The sequence below is a fragment of the Silene latifolia genome, chromosome 1 (assembly GCF_048544455.1).
Source record: "Silene latifolia isolate original U9 population chromosome 1, ASM4854445v1, whole genome shotgun sequence".
NCBI lineage: Eukaryota > Viridiplantae > Streptophyta > Magnoliopsida > Caryophyllales > Caryophyllaceae > Silene > Silene latifolia.
In genome coordinates, this window is record NC_133526.1 from 21437051 (window position 1) to 21458867 (window position 21817).

General features: G+C 45.0%; 1 non-coding gene across 1 annotated transcript; it reads left to right on the forward strand.

The window, feature by feature from the left end:
- The first annotated feature begins 21225 nt into the window (after window positions 1-21225).
- On the forward strand, window positions 21226-21334 carry LOC141622118 (small nucleolar RNA R71). Its single transcript, XR_012532873.1, has one exon. It is a non-coding gene; the product is annotated as a small nucleolar RNA R71 (small nucleolar RNA).
- The last annotated feature ends 483 nt before the right edge of the window (window positions 21335-21817 follow it).

The following is a 21817-nucleotide window of genomic DNA, read 5'->3' on the forward strand; positions in this document are numbered from 1 at the left end:
CCCCACCATCGTTCCTTTGCCGCCACTATCCTTGGATCAGTTGGCTTCTTTGTTTCAACTTTACTCAAATCTTAATATGAATAAATCGGGTTCTCGCTTTACTCTTTGCGTTATCTTGAGTGCAATTCTGTTTATGATGATACTGAGGATGACCAAAATCCAGACTTGACCGAAATACCTCCCTACGTAGCCAAAGAAATACTACAAGAAAGGGAAGGGGACTGTAATGAGGACACCGAACCCATCAACGTGGGGACCGAAACTAGAACCCAAAGAACTTAGGATAGGGACTACCTTGAGCTCAACCGAAAGAACCGATTTCATAGACCTCCTAAATGAATTCAAAGACGTTTTCGCTTGGTCCTACAAAGACATGCCAGGGATCGACAGGGATATCGCCGAACATAGGATTCCGATTAAGCCAGGTTTCAAACCTGTGAAACAGAAGCTTCGACGAATGAGAACAGAGTGGGCTCTGAAGATTAAGGAAGAAGTTGACAAACAATTCAAAGCCGGGTTCATCAAAGTTTCCGAGTATTCTGACTGGGTAGCTAACATAGTACCCGTGCCCAAAAAGGATGGGAGAATCCGAGTTTGTGTTGACTTTAGAGATTTGAACAAAGCAAGCCCGAAAGATGACTTTCCTCTACCTCACATCGACATATTGGTAGACAATACTGCAGACCATGCATTACTATCCTTCATGGATGGATATGCGGGTTACAACCAAATCAAAATGGCCATGGAAGACATGCATAAGACCGCGTTCGTCACCCAATGGGGAACCTATTGCTATACAGTAATGCCGTTCGGATTGATCAACGCCGGAGCTACATACCAACGCACCGCAACTACACTCCTACATGACATGATGCATAAAGAAGTCGAGGTATACGTAGACGACATGATTGTCAAATCCAAGGAAAGAGAGGGACATATCGCGAACCTTCGCAAGTTCTTCGCAAGGCTACGGAAGTACAATATGAGACTCAACCCTCAAAAGTGCACATTCGGGGTGACATCTGGCAAACTCCTAGGATACGTCGTTAGCCAACGAGGTATAGAAATAGATCCCTCAAAAATCAAAGCTCTGATTGAAATGCCACAACCTCAAACAGAAAAAGAAGTCCGAGGATTCCTGGGAAAAGTGCAATACATAAGTCGATTCATATCGAAACTCACGATGATTTGCGAGCCTATCTTCAAGAAACTCAAGAAAACGGACCACACCATGTGGGACGACGACTGTCAAAAGGCATTCGACAGAATCAAGGAGATATTGGCTAAGCCACCAGTGCTCATGCCACCACAACGAGATCAACCTCTTGGTTTATATCTCACAGTAACTGAAACTGCCATGGGTGCCATGCTAGCTCAAACTGTAGGAAGCGAAGAAAGAGCTATTTACTATCTAAGCAAGAAGTTCTTGGAATACGAGTGCAAATACTCACAACTCGAAAAGACATGCCTCGCTCTTGTGTGGGCAACAAAGAAACTACGCCACTACATGCTTAGCTACTCCGTCAAAATATTCTCCAAAATGGATCCAGTCAAATACCTCTTCGAGAAACCAGTTCTCAACGGACGTCTGGCAAGATGGACCATGATGCTCTCCGAATTTGACCTCAAATACGTGCCACTAAAAGTAATAAAGGGTCGCGCCGTCGCCGAATTCTTCGCAGAAAATCCCATCAACGACGCACAAGCCATAGATACTTGGTCATTTCCCGACGAGGACATACTTCAAACAGATGTAGACTCCTGGGACCTATACTTTGATGGAGCATCAAACCTAAGAGGATTTGGGATAGGAGTGTTGCTCATTTCTCCTGAAGGTGAGCATACACCGATCGCTGTCAAACTCGACTTCGAGGTGACAAACAACGCCGCAGAGTATGAGGCTTGTTTAATTGGACTCCAAGCGGCAGTAAGCTTAGGCATCAAAAACCTCCGAGTGCATGGAGATTCATCACTGATCATCAACCAAGTTACGGGATCCTGGAAAATCCGAAGTGAAAGCCTAGCACCCTATCAGGCTAGGATAGACCAAGTCGCTCAATTCTTTGATCACGTAACCTACTTACACCTACCTCGAGAAGAAAATCAATTTGCAGACGCTCTTGCGAAACTTGCATCTTTGATAAACATGCCAGATTACATGATGGAAATGCCTTTGTGTATCGAACGACGGTCGGAGCCGGCTTATGTCCATCAAATTACCAATGAAGAAGAAATCGCACAAGAACCCTGGTTCCAAGCAATCCTAAACTTCAAGCTTAACGGTACCTATCCACCGGAAATGGACAAAAGGGGACAACGAGCTATACGCCTACTAGCTTCACAATACGTCCTCATGCAAGGAGAGTTATACAAAAGAACACCTCTTGGTGTAGTCCTGCGTTGCCTTGATCATTCACAGGCACGAAAGGTGATGGAAGAAGTCCACGATGGAGAGTGCGGTCCTCATATGAGTGGACCTATGATGGCAAAGAAAATCACACGTCTAGGGTACTATTGGACCACAATGGAATCCGATTGCATCAAATATGTGAGGCACGCCACAATTGCCAAATCTTCGGGAATGTACAACATGTCCCTCCTTCGTTTTTCTATACGATGACATCTCCTTGGCCATTCTCCGCGTGGGGAATCGACATAATTGGGAAAATAACCCCACCGAACAGAGGTCACTGTTTCATCCTAGTAGCAATTGACTACTTCACCAAGTGGGTAGAAGCGACTTCCTACACCGCTCTTACGGCCAAAAATGTAGCCAAATTCATACAAAATAACATCATCTGCCGATATGGTTGCCCACATGAGATCATCAGCGATAATGGGTCCCACTTCCAAGCCGAAACCGAGCAATTGCTAGCCAAGTACAAAATCAAGCATCATCACTCATCGCCTTATAGACCACAGACTAACGGCGCGGTAGAAGCGGCTAACAAGAATGTCGTCACAATCCTCAAGAAAATGACTGACAATTACAGAGATTGGCCAAGCAAAATACCCTTCGCTTTGTGGGGGTATCGAACATCCGTCAGGACGCCCACTGGGGCTACTCCTTTCTATTTGACTTACGGCATGGAGGCCGTACAACCAGTCGAGTTAGAAATACCATCCTTGCGTATTCTACTCGAAAGTCAAATCCCTGAGGCCGATTGGAAGAGGGATAGGTATGAAGAACTCATCCTCCTGGATGAACGTCGGCTACGTGCCTTACATAATGTCCAAACATATCAAGCACGTATCAAACGAGCTTTCAACAAAAGGGTTAGGCCAAGAAACATCAAAGAAGGAGATTTAGTTCTCAAATCGGTTAGAGCTCTCTTACCTGTCGACCCGAGAGGGAAATTCAAACCTAATTGGGCCGGACCATATCTAGTCAAATCCATACTCCCAGGGGGTGCGGTTAGAATCACAGACCTAGACGGGAATGAGTTTTCAAACCCCACAAATCTCGACCAACTGAAACGGTACTATGCCTAGGATAGAACAGAAACGCGCCTCGCGTAAACCTGCGTGTCGCTCTTGCGGCACTAAGTAAACGGCCCCTGGCCTATTTGAATGTCACTATGCTCTTGCATCTTGGCAAACTTGTCATCCTCATATCATCAAACAAACTAAATTCGCACCTCCCGAGTAAGCAAAAGCTCATGCTTATTTTCTATGTTCATTACAAGCTCTTGCTTCGAACAATTATTCTTTTACATTTACTCGAACTACGCGCAAGGGTTTGATTTCGCTTTTTTTAAGTGAATACGTAGGCAATCCTTCACGGGATTCAACCCACCATTTTATTTAAAATGTAAATAGAAGGACATTTGCATTGCATTTGAAATTCGACAAGAATAATTAAAGAAAATAACCACGGTTTCATAACCATTTAACTTTTTATTTCATTCAATTGCTAGTAATAATAATACGGCAAATAATAAAAATAGATAGGCTAGGATTCTAAAAATCCCTCCTTTTATTACAACAATAATAATAATAATCAAATAATAAATAAAGACTTGGGCTATTCCTCCATCTTTCCCTTGCCCTTGTCGTTCTTGTCATATTTCTTGTCGCGACCTCGAGCCGGGCGCTCTTGCACCACTTCAGACCTAATCACCAACGGTCTTTCTCGAGGCCTGACCCTTCCGTTCTTGCCAACCACCACCTCTGCGACAGGAGTAGTCTTCGATTTCTTCGAAGGATGAATGACCTGAAAGCCGGCTTCTTCTTCTCCTTCGGTCAGATGCTTCTCTTTCTCTTTCTCTCCTTCGCGCACCTTGTAATCAACGGGCTCGCGCTTCCTCAATCTTTCGCGCTCTTCCGAAGTTGCAGCCTTCCTCCACCTCAGATAAGAGTCCGACACCCACAAAGCATTGGAGGAGAAACTCAGGAACCACATGTTTCTTTGGGCCCACTTCATAGCCCACTCTCTTCGGCTCTCGGTAGTCAACGCCATAGCAGTCTGCGGGACGGTGTCAAGCCTAGGGATCATCTGCTTCAACCCAACTTGCCTCATCAATCTCTCAGGGAAGATGCATACCATAAACTCCAATCCAGGGATGCGCATGGACCTAGTGGGATCTAAAGAAGACACTCCAGTGACAGACTTGAGGTGCCACCATGGTACAACCCACCTGATCAAAGGGCCATCGTCATTCTTCAGCTTGTTCTTCCAATAGTCACAGACCCGGGTGAAGTCCACCATGTACAACCTCGTCCTCATCGAAATCATACGGGCATGATAGGAAAGTGCATGAACTGGGGGCTCGAGCAATCGGAGCCGTTCCATAAGCCAAACCTACCAAAACAGGTATTAGACACCAAAAAAAAAAAAAAAAAAAAAAAAAAACGAAAAACGAAAGAAAGAGAAAAGGTGTCTTTTACCTGTAAGATGACGGGACTCCCCAAGAATGGAAAATCGCGATTGGATTTCCTGTTATCCAAACCCAAGATAATCTCCCCTAGACACAAGCAAGCTGGGCTCCTGCGCAGCTCCATTTGCTCAACGAGGCCCAATAGGCGGGGGTCACCTCTCAAATCTTCATCAACATGTCCCTGGAAGACATAAACATGAAGCAAACAGAAGCCAAATGCTCTCCTCCTAGCAACATAAGAGACAGTAGGGTCGGCCCTATTGATGAATCGGTCTATAAAATCTAGCATCCTCACGCCTTTCGGGGTAACAAGACGATCTACCTCGAGCCTAGTAAGTCCAAGCAAGTCTCTAAACTTGCTCTTATACCCTTGTGAAGTGGAGGGGATGGCAGGTAAATGTTCAGGGTCCCACCCGCCAATGGCAGCAATTTCCTCTGGAAAAGGGACAAATATCACCTCCTGGAAAGGCGAATACATGATAATTTGGATCCCAATAATCAAGGCACGCATCTAAGAACGGTTTCACTACCTTGATAAGTTTCAAACTCAATAAAGATCCAAGATTATAAGCACCCATGTCGTGCTTTTCCGTGTTCGAAAACTCATTAGTCCATTCCTTCAAGCGAACCTCCAGAGTATTCATAATGATAATTTTCTCTTGAAAATTTATTTTAGGAGTTTTAGGAGAAGCGACGAAGAAAAGACGGAAGAATTATATGATTCAAAGCTTCGGCAGCGCTTCTATTTATACTAATTTGCTGTTTCCAAAATCCGTCAGAATAAACCCCTCTGGGAACAGGCGCGGCACCGGCTGCGCCTCTTCAAAGGGACGCAGCTCATGCTGCGCCTCTTCCCCAGGCTCACTCCTGTGATTTCCGCGTTTGGATCTTTCCTAATTCTATAACGCACGTGATTTCCTATTCCTATGGGATTTTATTTTGGTAAACTACGGACGTTTACCATGTTTTGGGAATTTCGCGGGCACGCATTTCGAGGCAACTTTGACATTTTCGCCATTTTATCACAATTGTGTATTTAATTGTCCATTTAATTCTTTTTTATTATTATTCAAACATTTATATACTTATTTCATTTTCTTAATTTCTTTTTCTACATTTTCTAAACTTATAAATTTCGTTTTTTCTTTTTTTTTTCGGGGGTAACCCTCCCTATCGTCCGGTCATTTCCGGTCATTTCCGGCAAAATTTTTGGCGCTGATTAAAGGCCTTATGTGTATATAAAATGTATGAATCACGTGATTTTCTATGTAAATTTCGGCGGCATAACGGCATAAACCGTTATCTACCAGAACCTGTTCAAGAACTAACCTGCAGGTACAAACAAACAACCAAGCAAAGAAAAAAGGCACTCGTGCCATCATGTATACAACAAAAAGCAAATGTACGAGCAAACCGGGGGCTTGCGCCCCGAACAAAGTACAAATGTACAAGCAAACTGGGGGCTTCGCCCCAAACAAGTCAAGAAGACCAAGTAAACTGGGGACTTGCGCCCCAAACCGAGTCCAAAAAAAAAATGTGTTTCAAAATCAGATGTACAAATCTACAAAACTGACACAAGCTACTCCCGGGCACCCTCCAACTCAGCAACTCTCGCCATCAGAGCGGCGATCTCGGCATCCCGAAACTCGAGCTCCCTCGACAAACGAGCCGTCTCCTCCCGGGACTGGGCTAACTCTCGCTCCAGCTCACGATCGGCCTGAGAACAGCAGCAAATTGGCTCATGTCAATCATAACAAACAAAATAAAATAAAAAAAAAAATCAATCAAAAAGAGATCAAATAAGGTTCATACCTGACGACCTCGACCACCGACGAGCGCCTCGATGGCGGTAGCTCGCAACCGGTTGGCCACCCTCCATAGTGCCACGAACCGAGATGGCGCGACTGCGTTTCAAAAAGAAATTCTCGTGAATCGAACAAGTTTAATCAAATGTGTTCTTACGCAAAGGTGAATAAGCCGAGGCTCACCCTCCGAATCAGGTGCTGCCAGTCATCTAAGCCAGCATCCGTCACAGCCACGTCAAAATCACGCAACTCGGAGATCGTCGTCCTCCCGGTCGCGTCGGTGTACTCAAGAGTCTCGGGATACACTGGGGGCTCGATGCCCGCCGCCTCAACCTCCTGCAAAGACAAACGACTCTCATCAATCGGTGATCTTTCATTGAAATTCCCAAAGTCGATCAAAGAAAAACAAAGGATACTCACCACTACCGGCCAGTACGCCAACCTCCCATAGAGGAACGCCGAGTAGTCCTCACCAGGCAGAAGAAGGTCGTCGCCACTGGCACCGGCCAGGTCCGCCTCCCTCTCAGCTTCGGAGGGCTCCCTGAACATCGTCCTCGGAGGATCGACGGGAACCGTCAACGCACCCCGAAAGCACTGACGAGCTAACCGCTCGCCCGGATACCATACGGGACCCATCGACGTCCACAACAAAGAGACTCGAACTCCTAGGACGAAGGGTCTCAGCAACAAAGGGAGGCGCTCCAGCGTACTCCGCCCAAGGTCTGGGCACCCACTGTGACAATGTGAAGGCCAAGGTCATTTCTAGGATCAATTGAAAACAAAGTATGAGAAGATGTGAATGAATACAAATGGGATACTCACGCCGTGCTCACCAAGGGCGTTCACATCCCGCCGGTAGACATTGTGAGAAGAACGCTTGCTCTTCGTCCGGCACATGACCCAATCCCTCACCACGGGATAGGCCCTCTCCAACGGCTCCGTCCTCTTGGGCGCGAGGCCCGGAAAGTAGGAGTACACCCACGCCTGTAAAACGGAATAGTCAGTGACGATCTTTGATAAAGAAAGGAAGTTATTTTGCTATCAAAGGGAAGGTTCATACCTCCAACAAAAGCCCAGGTCCGACAGCACCAGGAGAAGTCCCCTTCTCCATCAACTCCGGACGAACCATGGCCCTCATGAAGCGGATGAGGACCGCAAAACCAGCAGTGACCCAGTCCCAACGCCCTAAGGAACTCAGGTCAGAAAGAAAGGGGAGAAGCTTCGTCGACAGCCTCTCACCCTTGTCTCCGAGGTAAATCGAAGACAAGAACCACCAAAGCCACAGACGAGCCCTCTGCTCCGCTGTACAAGGAGGAGGAGCCGTCTCCCTCCCGTCGATCACCACCGATGCCGGGGTCTTCCCCGCAAAGTAATCTCGAACATAAGTACTGGGTACCAAACCCGGCACCGCAACAGCCTTCGGCGACAGGTTCCAGCCGATCAACCTCCTCGCCTCGGCCGAGTCCGCCCTCATGCCAGCCTCCGGCCACACCATCTCCTCGATCCGCACGGCACACCAGAAATCATGCCGTAGTCCTCCAAAGTGACTCCCACCTCACCAAAAGGCAGGTGAAACGTGGAAGTCGTGTCCCAAAATCGATCCAAGAAAGCGCGGACCAGGCTAAGGTTGGCCCGCAACTTCCTCTTCACGATATCCCTCCAGACCTGAACCAGAGGACCGAACGCTCCACGCTCGATCATGGCCCTCTCCTCCTCCGACAGCCGCTCGTAGTGCTCCATCGCCGTCGTATACCCCGAGAACGACCGGATATTCCCGGCCTCCTATTATGATTCGAAATAAAGCTATCTTTAGTTTTGAAGTAAAATTGAAAGGAATTCGAAAAAACAGAAAGAGGATAAGTAATGAGTTAGGGAATTCCTATTTACCAAGCTCTTCACCGTCCTGTAGGACAGGTGACCCTCTGCAGCCCACACAAGGTGCCTACTCTCCCGTGTCTCGGCCACGCGGAGCTCCTCTCAGCTGACGACCCCCTCGTCCGAGGTGGGCCCGTCGCGGAATCTCCTCCTCCTCAGCAGCCTCCTCCTCAGGAACCTCGTCTGCAGCAGCCATCACCGCGTCGGTGAAAGCCTGCTCCAAAGCCTCCTCAACCGCACTGGCGTCTACCTCCATGGGAGTCCTCCCGGAAGTAGAAGCATCATCACCTGCAACATTAAAGCAAGTTTAGGCCGCGTCACGTGACGGCGAGCCTTTGATTAAGAAGTTTTCAAGCCTCCGGAGCCCTGGAAGCTATCCTTTTCGGCCATCCTTGGCCATATTCTCACCAATTCAATCGCTCATGTGATAGATTGGGTCAAGTCAAGTCAAGTCAAAGTCTAGTTCCGAGTTCGAGTCGAAAGTTCGGCAGCGTTTCGCTATGATGACGATTATGCCCTAAAAGGTGTCCTGCAAAAGCCGTCACCAACCAAAATTCCGAGATGACAGGAAGTTTACCCATCACCCAAGGGTCCCAAATATCGAATTTCATCACAAATGGGCAATCCTAAGGCCGTTTTCGAAGCCATTTTCGATCTAGCTGTGAAACCGTCTCAAAATTCGCTCAAGGGCTCAAAACTCGATGAAAATTCAAAGTGAATACATGGGTGTGTTCCTAACATTGCCTACTACTCATTTCTAGCATCAATTTGGCAAGACAAATTCATTTGGGGGAAAGGCCCCAAATTTTCGATCAATTGGGTCGAAAACCCTAATTATTGCAGCTCAAAATTCAACAAATATGGAAGATTAATGCAAGATTAAAACACATACCTCGATTAGTCATATTTCAAGCAAGCTTTTGAATCCAACCTTGACGGAAATGGTGAAGATTTGAGAGAGAAATTGAAGGATTTGTGTTTCGAAATAATGAAATAAAACCCTTCGATTTCGCGTTTTTACGCGAATTCTTTGAATTGGGAACAGACGCAACGGAGTCTTTGCGCCTCTTCCAAGAGACGCAGCTCTTGCTGCGCCTCTTCCTTTGTTTCCCTCCTGATGGATTTTCAAAAATCCGTTATGAGTTCGTTACTCGTGGGCCCATCTTTGGTGCGCCTCTTCCTCGATGACGTTTTATCACTTTGGTCCGTTTCGACGATTTTTCGTTCCACCCATTTTATCCAAATAGCGACAATATTTTGCAAAGATCGTCCAAACCCATTTTATCCCTCGCAGCAGATTTTCGCAAAGATTGCTCATTTTGTTTCAAATAAGATGGTATTTTGCAAGATCTTGCTCACTTGAAGTTTCTCCCGTGACGATCAAGATGCTCCTAATCGTCAAAATAATCACCCAACGAGAGTTTGCTTGAGGACAGAGACAAGCGATTCCCGCCAAAATCATCGGTAGAATCCCCAACGAGAGTTTGTTTGAGACCAACGCAAGCAAATTCACCTCCAAATTTCGCCGAGTTCGCTCAAGACCGACGCAAGCGGATTTTCCCAGCGAGTTTCTACCGACGTCCTGCTGTTTTCAATATCTCTTGTTCCCCGCAGAATTCGACCAAAGTTCCCTGTGACCCCTAATGCCTTCAGACACCAAGTTATCTTCAGACCAAAGAATTTTGCCGAAGCGTCTTCAGTTCCGCTTCACCCAGGGGTATCTCAGGTATGGTCTCTTCTTATGGTCAAGGCGAGCCTCCTTACGTAGTCTAATGGACTTTAAACGACCCTCCCCGATAGTCGACGGACTCTAAAATGTTCCCGACGATAGGTCCTTGGCTCGAGACCCCTTGAGCCGCCTAGCGTCGCCATAGTCGTCGAGTTGTAATCTTCGATTGAACTGATGGCTATACTTTGACTTTCGCCTTGTCCAAGCCTCGGTCAAAGTGGGGGCTCAGACACCTCGTTTACGCACCCCTCGCAAACCACCCGATGATGATTGGGCCGCATGCTTGATTCGCGGAACGATTAGTGACAGTTCGTAAGATTATCGTCAAGTGATTGCTCAAAATTAATGTCGACCTCTTAGTTGTCATCTACGTGCCGATACGGTCGTTTTGGCAGTAATTAGAGTACATTCGGAGTCCGGGTCAAAAACCGTCTCCATTTTCTCGATAGTTTGTTAAATCCCGAGTCGAATGTTCGGAATGTTCCGGGTATTTCTATTCCATATTTCTCAAATTTTATCTTTTGGCAAATAATATCCCGTAATATTCAAAAGATAATCGAATTAAATCCGTCCTACCATAACTTAAACACGGAAATCTTTCTTAAACAGGAGGAAACCTCCTGGGAATAGACGCAGCAGGTGCTGCGCCTCTTCCAAGAGACGCAGTGGCTGCTGCGCCTCTTCCCAGGCCCTTCTTTGCATGATTTACGTATCTTTTTTATATCTTTCCGAGATTCACTTCCAAAGAGTCTCCGAAACCCTATTCCTTCACGTGATTAGTATAAATAGGAGCTTTCGTTCCTCATATTTCTCACGCGAGTGTCCGCCCTTCTCTTCTCCCTTTGCATTCTAGACTTTGTTCTTACTAATTGGCGCCTACGTGCTTGAACCTTCGACCACGTAAGCTCGGATCCTTCCGGGTACCAGCCTCTCCGTTGCATGACCGACCAATTTGACCACTACACTCAATCAATCTAATTAATCAACTTGTTAAATCGTTTTCCTCTTACGAGGGCACTCTTTCCTTGCATTCGCGTCGAGCATCACTAATCGATCTTCTTAGTTCTTCTCGTTTCGTCAACATGTAAGTCTGAGGGTGTATAATTCCTTTTATTTATTGTATTTAATTTTCGTATAACAATTGTAAGGTTTATGTCGCAAGTACCTCATTAAAACCGATTTCTAAAACCGTCTTTAAAACCTGTTTTGCGGATTTCCGAAAGAGATGTACAGTCGAGAAAAGACGCAAGAATCGCGCGCTCTTCAAAGGAGCGCAAGACTGCCGCGCCTCTTTGTGAGGCTGCCGCAGTTCCTGCTTCTTTTCTTCTTCCTCCGTCCTCTGCAATTCGTATCGAATTTATTTGTTTTGTTTGTTCGTCTGTTAATTCTCCGTCATAAAATCATAATAATTAGCATGTATATTGTATCATATATTTCATCGTCCATTCACATGTTTAATTCATCTAATCCGACTTAAATCCCAAGTAATTCATATTTGCGGGTTTTCGTCATTAAATTCAAACCCGGGTTTTTAGAGATTCAATCTGTTTATATTGGGTTTCTGAGATTCGTCATTGATATATTTGCATCCATGTTCATATGTTCATCGTCATTCATCATGTTTAGTTAATAATTGTTTAGTTTGTTTCACCGATGTCACTAATTAATCATTCGTTAACATCGACCCTTCACATAAATAATCCGTCTTATTCCGTCTTAATCATGTTTTGCTGTTTTATGACCTCAATCATATGTAAATAATCTGTAAATAACTTTCATCCGACTAGGTAATCTAAATCAATCCATTAAATTCACCAATAAACGTTAACAATTGCAGTTTTGGCTTCACAGCCAGAGTTCGTCCTTGGAACAGACGCAAAGAATCGCCGCGCCTCTTCCAAAGGGCGCAGTGTCTGCTGCGCCTGTTCCAGGACGACTTCTGTCCCTGAACTCCTTTTCTGCCTTGATCTAGTTTAATTAGCTACGTATTAATCTACTGTCATCCGTATTATCACTTTCTGTCCTGTTCGTTAATTTGTTCTTTTTTTATTCTTTTATTCTTTTTCTCAAATCATCCGTTTTAAAGGTATTTTCGACATAAATCGCCTATTCCAATGTAATTATTGTAATTTCCTTCATTGTAATTTATAATTATTATATCGCTTTTGTTATTTGTATGCTCCCACATGTAAATCTACATTAAATCCTACTTCGACCCCAATTGTTTGCCTAATTAATTGTTCACCGACTTAGCTAATTTCACATGTTAGGATTAATCTATTGGATGTTGCATTGCATGCATATAGCCGACGATATATCGAGTACGAATAAACTCCCTAATCATTAGTAGAGGCCGCTATCGAGGCGGGCGGGATTAGGTGTTCGATCAAAAGAGCTTCCTAATACGTACCCTCACCCCTTACTCCAGATCTCCGTGAGCACCCGTGTTCATTGGCATCCACGAGAGTCATTCTAGACATAGAATGCTAAGGGTAACGACTGCTTAGTGTTCATGTCACTACTTTGTGTCTTGACATGACACGAGGTATTCGAACGGTTCCAATTTCCCATAAAAATTGGTGGCGACTCCATACAAAATGCAAACGCTTGTTTTCGAGCCCCTTCACTCACAAGCGCCCCCGTGGGCGGCCCGCTGTCCACACTAGGCAACACAAAACCCAAACAAACGCCTCCAAATCATGAGGTAAGCACATGAGGCGTGTTCTTATTTCAACCGAGATCTTATTATTTTCAAGACTTTTTTTTTTCTTTTCTTTTTTTTTTCTGTTTCTTTCTTTTTCTTTCATTTTTTTTTTTTTTCAAAATCTGAACTGGTGGTCGATCGACCAATGATGGCAGTCGATCGACCACCCTGCACACACCAAAGCATTCTGCCCAGGTAAACAACTCATTTTTTTTTTCATTTTTCTGAATTTTTCCTTTCTTCCTGTTTTCAGGCTGAATTAATTCCTTCACTCCTCAAAAAATACCCGCTCCAACATTACAAGAGCGAACCAAAACAGCTTAAACAATAATTTCCTCTACTACTTCCTAGCTTGGCACAATGGTAGGCTAAGTATGGGATGTAGTTGAGGGCAACTAGCAATTTTGGCTTATAGTGGAGTTAATGGGGCAAAATGAGAAAGGGGAGGATGCAATAGTTCTCTAAACATGCAATACCGACCACAACCCAATGCGTATAGGCAATAAGCAATCAAAACTCATACACGTGCAAAACATGAAATGAAGGGAGTAACTACTCTCAATCCTAAATTAACCGATCATAAATGTCACCAGTTATAGGCTCTATATCTCAGAAGGTATAAGTAGTTTGCCAAAAGTAATGAGTCAAGTCTAATTGCCCGAAATGGATTCCATAACAAAATTTGAGAGATCACTTTTAATTCTTGCTAAGCAGCTATGAAAAGGCAAGGAATGGCATATTTGACTAATAGAGCAAAATCATCATTAAAAACTCCAGTCCGACTCAACTATGTGCAAAAGTAAACGTGATATTTTTGGTTTTTATGAATTTTTTCAATTTTTTTCTTTGTTTTTTTTTTGAATGGATGAAAACAAAAGCAAATGCAAACAGAAATGCACTAAACATGTGACTGGAATGCAATAAAAAACAAATGCAGATGCAAAACAAAAGGCATATGCAAATACCCTCCCCAAACCAAAACGCACAATGTCCCCACTGTGCTCAACAGCAAATCACCAGCAGAAAAATGGGAGAATAAAAGCATAAAAAGTGAAAGGAAGCGAAAAGGGAAAGGAAAATAACTCACAAAATACGACCTCCCCAAACCAGCCGAAAACGGGGAGGTCACCAGCATCTAATCTCCACCCTCGTAGTCAGAGTCACTGTCCTCTCCGGACCCCGAGTCGCTCTCCTCCTCCTCCGCAGCGGCGCCGGGTAGCCCTCCTGGAACCGGAGGCACCAGCAGTAGTAGTGGGAGGGGGTCTCCTAGCAGGCTGAGGGTAACCGCCTGCTGGGGGGACAAAGTAAGAAGGGTGAGCCCAGTCACCCTGGGGAAGCATCCCCCTCGAGCCAACTCATCGTAGACCGGGTACAGGGCGATGGCCGTGTCCAACCTGTGCTCGTTGAAACTCCTGCACAAGTCACCCAAAACACGTGACATTGCCCTCTGGTCCATGACCGGAGGGACAACCAAAGGAGTAGGTGGTCGAAAAGTGGAGGTGCCAGCAGTGGGAGTGGTAGTGGAGGTAGAGGGTGCCTGTGAAGAGGAGGCACGAGCTCTCCTCGAAGTGCTAGCAGCAGGTGTGGCCGCCACCAGAGGAAGCCTGTAACTAGGCAGGGGCGGCGAGCCGCCCCTCAACAAAGGGTAAGGGGCAGGACAGGAGGGTAGCCAGTGACAGGGATGCGGTCACAGATGAAAGAGTCAATCTTCCACCGCATCTGTCTATCGACCCAATAGACACCCCTCGCATAACGGAGGTCCATGAAACGCAGGTCAGGGTCGATGGGGTCCTCCTGTCGAGGGAAAAGTAAAACAAGGCGGTTGGCGATACGTGTCACCAATCCGCCACAGGCAATGGTGGTCAAGGTGCCCTCACTTACAGTCTGAAAGTGAGCGGCGGTCAAGTAGGCAATGTTATAGATGCGGGCTCTCCGACGCTCAACGTTCAGATAGCCCGCCAAAATCGACAGCTCAATATTATTCACATTATTAGACTCTTTACGGCCAAAAATGGTATTACCCATTAGCCGTAGAAAATAACGAAGAGGGGGCAAGTGGACGGAAGTGCCCGTCCTCCTCGACCCGTAAGTGTCACCGATACAAGACCACATGGCCCGGTGAGTGTCAGAGGGGTCCGAGATTCTGCCCTCGAAGTAAAGACCCAGAAAACCCGCAAAATCAGCAAGTGTCAGAGAATAATTGACATTAAAAAGTCGAAAGGAAATGCAGGGTTTGGTCGCATCAGCCTCAAAGGCTTTGGAGTCAAAAGCGTAAGAGGAAAAGAATTCAAGGGTCATAACATAGTACGTGAACTCAGCCATGTCCACTAAACTGTCATACCCGTCCCATTTAGCAGGGGACACGACCGACTCAAATGTGACCTAGTTTCTCCAAAGTGTCTTTGTGGAGAAACCGGGTAGCTGTGATCTTTACACTCGAAACAAAGAAGGAAAATTTAGCGCGCTGAATAGGTTTATCAAAGATAACTGCGGATAGTCGGAGTAGACTATCCGTAGTGGATTCTATCATCAGGGGCGGTCCTCGTTGCCGCTTAGCTGGCCTTTGGCTCGATTGTCCCTCTTGCATTGGCTCTTTTCCCTTTGTCATTGTTGTTACCTGCAAAACAGCCCATAAGCAACGAAAAACCCCTTAGCAATGTCAATATCTGGAAACCCGAATCAAGATCAAACCTGGAAGCGAATTAGGGTTTCGAATAAATTGGGGGAAACGGCTTAAAACACGTCCTAACTGCTTATTTGCGTTGAAAAACAAGGGGGAAAGAGTAGACTAAGCAATTAAAGTACAAGGATGACAAGAAATCAAACCCTAGAATCGATTTCCCCAAATCGATTTTTCGTCTCAAGGGCACATTACTCGAAAATTTCGCATGGAACTTCAGCAAAACTCGAATAAAAGGCATAAAGATAAGATTAGAAACATACCTTGATGATTTCCTTGAAGATTAAAGTAAGAAAGGAAGAGAGTGAGACGGATTTGCAGTTGAAAACGCGAAAAAGGGAGAGGAAATAGGGTTTGGCCTTTTCTGATTTTGGGAAAATGAAAGAATAAAAGAGTAAGGGATGAAGACTTCCCTTATTAGCTTCATTCTGAACCCGCGAAGTGGTCGATCGACCACTTTACTCGGTCGATCGACCAGATTACCCGCACGAAGAGCTTCGGACTCTCCTCGTCGATCGATCGATCGAATGGACAGTCGATCGATCGCAAACGCAAGCGCGTTTAGGTCATGAATTCGTCGAAAATTCCTTTGCCATCATAATTTCCCGTCCTTTCCTCACAAAAATCAAGCACTCCTCCTACGCACTTTGCATAAAATGAATTCCTGCAGAAATTATCAAAGGCGTACAATTTTCCCAAACCAAGAAATTGCAAAATGCATGAAATTAAACAAAAACTCAAAAGAAAGGCGAAATAAATAAATAAAAGAAAACAAAGCAAAATTCCTAAATTACAAAATAATTACAACCTGGGTTGCCTCCCAGTTAGCGCTGGTTTAAGAGGTCCCGCACGACCTTGTTACCTCACTTTTCATCATCTGATAGCGGATCGAAGTACAAAACCTCGACCTTCCCAACATATGCATCTGATCCATGATAGTGCTTCACATATTGGCCATTTACCTTGAACCTTTCTCCAGCAGAGGTCTCCAATTCAACTGATCCGAACTTTGTGACAGCTGTGACCGTATAGGGGCCGGTTCACCTGGATTTCAGCTTACCAGGAAATAAACGGATACGAGCGTTAAAAAGAAGTACCTTATCGCCAATATGGAACTCGCGCTTGATGATTCTCTTGTCGTGCCAGCGCTTTGATTTCTCCTTGTAGATCCTTGCATTGTCATAGGCCAGCAGCCTAAATTCCTCTAGCTCATTCAGCTGTGTCATGCGTTTCTCACGAGAGAGGTTAGGATCTAAATTCAAATCACAAATAGCCCACCAAGACTTACGCTCTAACTCAACAGGTAAATGACATGTCTTACCATAAATCAATCGGTATGGTGACATCCCGATTGGCGTTTTAAACGCAGTTCTATAAGCCCATAAGACATCAGCTAACTTAAGACTCCAATCTTTCCGTGATTTAGAGACAACTTTAGCTAAGACTTCTTTCAATTCTATGTTAGAAACCTCAACCTGACCACTAGTTTGGGGATGATACCCCAAACCTCTACGATGTTGGACACCGAATTTAGTCAATAAAGCACTAAGTTGTTTCTCTTTAAAATGCATTCCCCCATCGCTAATGACAACCCGAGGGACACCAAAACGAGAGAAAATGATCTTTTTAAATAGTTTAATCACGGCCTTTGCATCGCAATGGGGGGTAGCAATAGCTTCCACCCATTTGGATACATAATCTACAGCTACGAGGATATATTTATTACCTTGACTGCTCGGAAAAGGTCCTTGATAATCAATGCCCCAGACATCGAAAATCTCAACCTCAAGAATGCCTACCTGAGGCATCTCATGTCTCTTGGAAATATTCCCCGATCTTTGACAAGCATCGCACTCAAAGAACAAAAAATGCGACAATCTGCATGTAAAGTAGGCCAATAGAAACCAGATTGGAGTACCTTAGCTACGGTCCCGGACGGACCGTGATGACCACCATAGGCGTAAGAGTGGCAAGCCTCTAGGATATCCTTCACCTCCCACTGAGGTACGCATCTCCGGATGAGACCGTCTGCGCATTCCTTGAAAACATAAGGATCATCCCAAAAATATTGTCTAGCATCATAGGCAAACCGCTTCTTCTGCTGCCATGAAAGCTCGGGTGGTATCCTACCCGTCACAAACAAAGTTAGCAAAATCAGCAAACCACGGAGGTGGATAAGACCCTGAAGTAGTAATAGCTAACAAACTCTCATCAGGAAAAGAATCATTAATAGGCAACAAATCCTCCCTTTCGTCAAGCTGCAGACGAGATAGGTGGTCAGCTACCACATTCTCTGCTCCTTTCTTATCTCTGATCTCCAAATCAAACTCCTGCAAAAGGAGTATCCACCTCAAAAGCCTCGGCTTCGCATCTTTATTAATAAAGAGAGTCTTCAACGCTGCATGATCAGTATAAACAATAACCTTAGAACCTAACAAATAAGACCGAAATTTGTCTAAGGCAAAAACAACAGCTAGAAACTCTTTCTCAGTGGTAAAATAGTTGACTTGAGCCTCATCCAGAGTTCGGCTCGCATAGTATATGGCATTCAAAGCTTTATTCTTTCGCTTGTCCCAGAATCGCACCGATCGCATAATCGCCGGCATCACACATGATCTCAAATGGGAGGTCCCAATCAGGTAATTTGAATGATTGGCGCAGAAACTAGGGCCTCCTTTAACCTGTTAAAAGCGACATGGCACTCATCAAGAAATTCAAAGACAAAGATCCTTAAGGAGCAATTGTGTAAGTGGTTTAGCAATTTTTGAAAAATCCTTAATGAAACGCCGGTAAAAACCAGCGTGACCAAGGAAACTCCTCACTCCTTTAACATTCACGGGAGGAGGTAATTGCTCAATCACTTGCACCTTTGCCTTGTCAACATGTATACCTTTATCAGAAATCAGATGCCCTAACACAACTCCCTCATTGACCATAAACTGACACTTTTCCCAGTTTAAAACAAGATTAACATCTATACAACGCTGCATGACTTTATCAAGGTTAGCTAAACAACGATCAAAGTCACTGCCATAAACTGAGAAATCCCCATCATGCACCTCTGAAAGGTAGCAGGGGCGTTACACAATCCGAAAGGCATTCTACGATACGCAAAAACACCCTGTGGACAGGTAAAAGTAGTCTTACTCTGATCGTCCGGATGAATAGGGATCTGAAAGAACCCCGAATATCCGTCTAGAAAACAGAAAAATTTGTTAGAAGCAAGTCTTTCAGTCATTTGGTCAACAAAAGGGAGGGGGAAATGGTCTTTCTTGGTGGCGGCATTCAACTGTCTATAATCAATGCACATCCGCCACCCCGTCACTACTCGAGTTGGTATTAATTCATTTTTATCATTTTTAACCACGGTAGTCCCTCCTTTCTTCGGGACCACCTGAATCAAGGGCTAACCCACTTGGAGTTGCCAACTGTATAAATAATACCTGCATCAAGTAGTTTCATCACCTCAGCCATAACAACTTCCTGCATCTTCGGGTTCAACTTGCGTTGACCCTGTCTGTAAGGCTTGTGGCCCTCTTCCAGCTCTATCCTATGCATACAAACATCGGGGATGCCCTTAATGTCATCCAGAGAGTAACCAAAGCCTTCTGTTTTTCTTAAGTACACACATCAAAGCGGATACCCGGTCATCATTGAGCTTAGAGCTAACAATAGCTGGGTCTTTGCTCCGTATCATCTAGAAAAACATACTTAAGATTAGGAGGAAGTGGCTTACGCTCCGGTACCTTTACCTCTACAAAGATAGACAGAATCGGCTTCAATGGTGTAGCAAGTGTTCACCAAGTTATCGTTGGCCAGGCTTAAAAGCATCTCATCTTCTTCTTCATTGAGCTCGTAGCTCTCCATTGAGGCAACCAAAGCATCCGGCTCCTCGATTCTCCACTCATTACCTGCACGGCTGCACACTCATCTAAATGGGTTAGATTGGCTAAGGGATCCTTGGCTAAGGATTCCCTCCAATTACAAGTAACAACCCCGTCAAACAATATCAATGGAATAACACGTATCCTCATCAAAGAGTTCGGTTGCCTTGTGAGCAAGATCAACTCAATGGTGTTATCCCCTACCTCTAAGGTGATGGTTCCGCGTTTGACATCTATCACAACCCCACTGTATGTAAGAACGGTCTGCCTAAAATAATAGGTATCCGACTATCCTCTCGCAATGTCCAAAACAACGAAATCGACAAGAATAAAAAACTTACCCACTCGAACGGGTACATCCTCTAGAACACCTATAGGTCTCTGAGTCGATCTATTTGCCATTTAAACGGTAATATCGGTCACCTTAAGTCTACCAATGTTTAACCTTTCGTAAAAACGAGAATACGGCATGACACTAACACTGGCCCCTAAGTCACGCGAGGGCCTTTCCAATTACGTGGTTACCTATAGTGCAAGGAATTGAAAAACTACCCAGGTCCTTTAATTTAGGTGGCACATTAACTTGTGAAAGAGCATTACATTCCTCCACAAACGCAACATTACCATCATCACGAAAATTTCTCTTACGATTCAAAATATCTTTCATAAATTTAGCGTAAGAGGGTACCTGGTAATTAAATCGATGAAAGGAACCGTTACCTCGAGATTCAGACCATCTCCGAAAACTTACCAAACTTACGCTCCACTTGGTAGCCTTCAAACGCTCCGGATACGGGACTGCAACACTGGCCGTAGGATCAGTAACCTTCGGATTCCGTAGGTTTAAAACCCCCGTCAAATCATCAATGAGTGACGAATCATGCAAACTAGTTGACGGATTTGCATCCTGCTCTGGAGATCCAGTCGATCGACTGGTAGGGGTGGTCGATCGACCAAGTAAGGGCGTGAACAGTTCTGTCGAATTAACGCGTCATCAGGTATCTCGGTCGATCGACTGAGGATGTTGGTCGATCGACTGGATGTGCTAGGTGTGAATAGTTTCTGACCAGAAACTATTTTGTCTGACAAGTCAGTCGATCGACTGGGAATGTTGGTCGATCGACCAACAGTACTGGCATTCAGACTCGTTTTTGCATCAGAATTCAAACGAGCTTCTTCATCATTTCCCGAGTTTTCCTTTGGCTTGTCGGGACTTTCATAAGAAAGACCACTTCTGAGATTGATGGCATTGATCGTCTCAACCGGCCCTTCACATTTGCTTGAAGAATTAGCGGCTTGCTTAGCCTCCATATTCGCCACTTGAACCAAAAGGAGTTGGACCATCTCTCTTAACTTCTCGATCTCATCTGAGTTTTGAACAGGAGTTTCGACTTTCTCTTTGGAAGCTTCAGAAGTCTCGAGCTTCTCGAGACGGGTAGAAATGGAAGTCATAAGTGTCATAACGGCAGTCATTTCTTCACTTTGCTTTCGTGACTTTCCACGTGAACTTCCAAACTCAGCTTTATGGACTGCCATCTCCTCAATGGTGTTCCAACCTTTACTTTGACCGGTATTATTTTGGAACCTACCATTAGCAAAATTGCATCCAAAATGACCTTGTAATCATCATATAAAGCATTGTAAAATAGGTTGCAAAGATACCATTGCTGGAAACCATGATGAGGGACAGCTCGGACCAAACGTTTGAAACGTCCCCATGCTTCACAAAAATCTTCGTCGGCTCCTTGCTGAAAACTCGTGATTTTACCCTTCAAGGCATCAGTCTTTGAAAGCGGGAAGTACTTCTTATAGAAGGCTAATGCTAAAGATGTCCAATCAGTGACTCCAGCTGCTACCCTATCGAGGTAGCGGTACCAATCTCGCGCCGAATCCTTCAAGGAGTATAAGAACATAAACCCCTTTACTTCATCTTGAGTTACCCCCTCCGGTATAGGTATTGAACAGCAATAGTCCGTGAAAATTTCCATATGCTTCAAGGGGTCCTCATCTGGCAGACCCGCGAACTGATTCCGTTCTACTAAATCAATATAAGAGGAACGAAACTCGAATTTACCGGTAGTAGGGGTAGGTAACTGGCGCCCCTTGGGAAGGTGGTGCTCCTTTGGCTGAAAATTATCGTATATCGTAGCCATAACTTCCAAAGTGAGAGTACTCAAGTCTTCCTCTCAAAAACCTGCCTTCTAACCGTGCAAAAGCAAAACTAGAAGCAAAGGTAAGCAACGGCCTCAAGGAACAAAAGTTC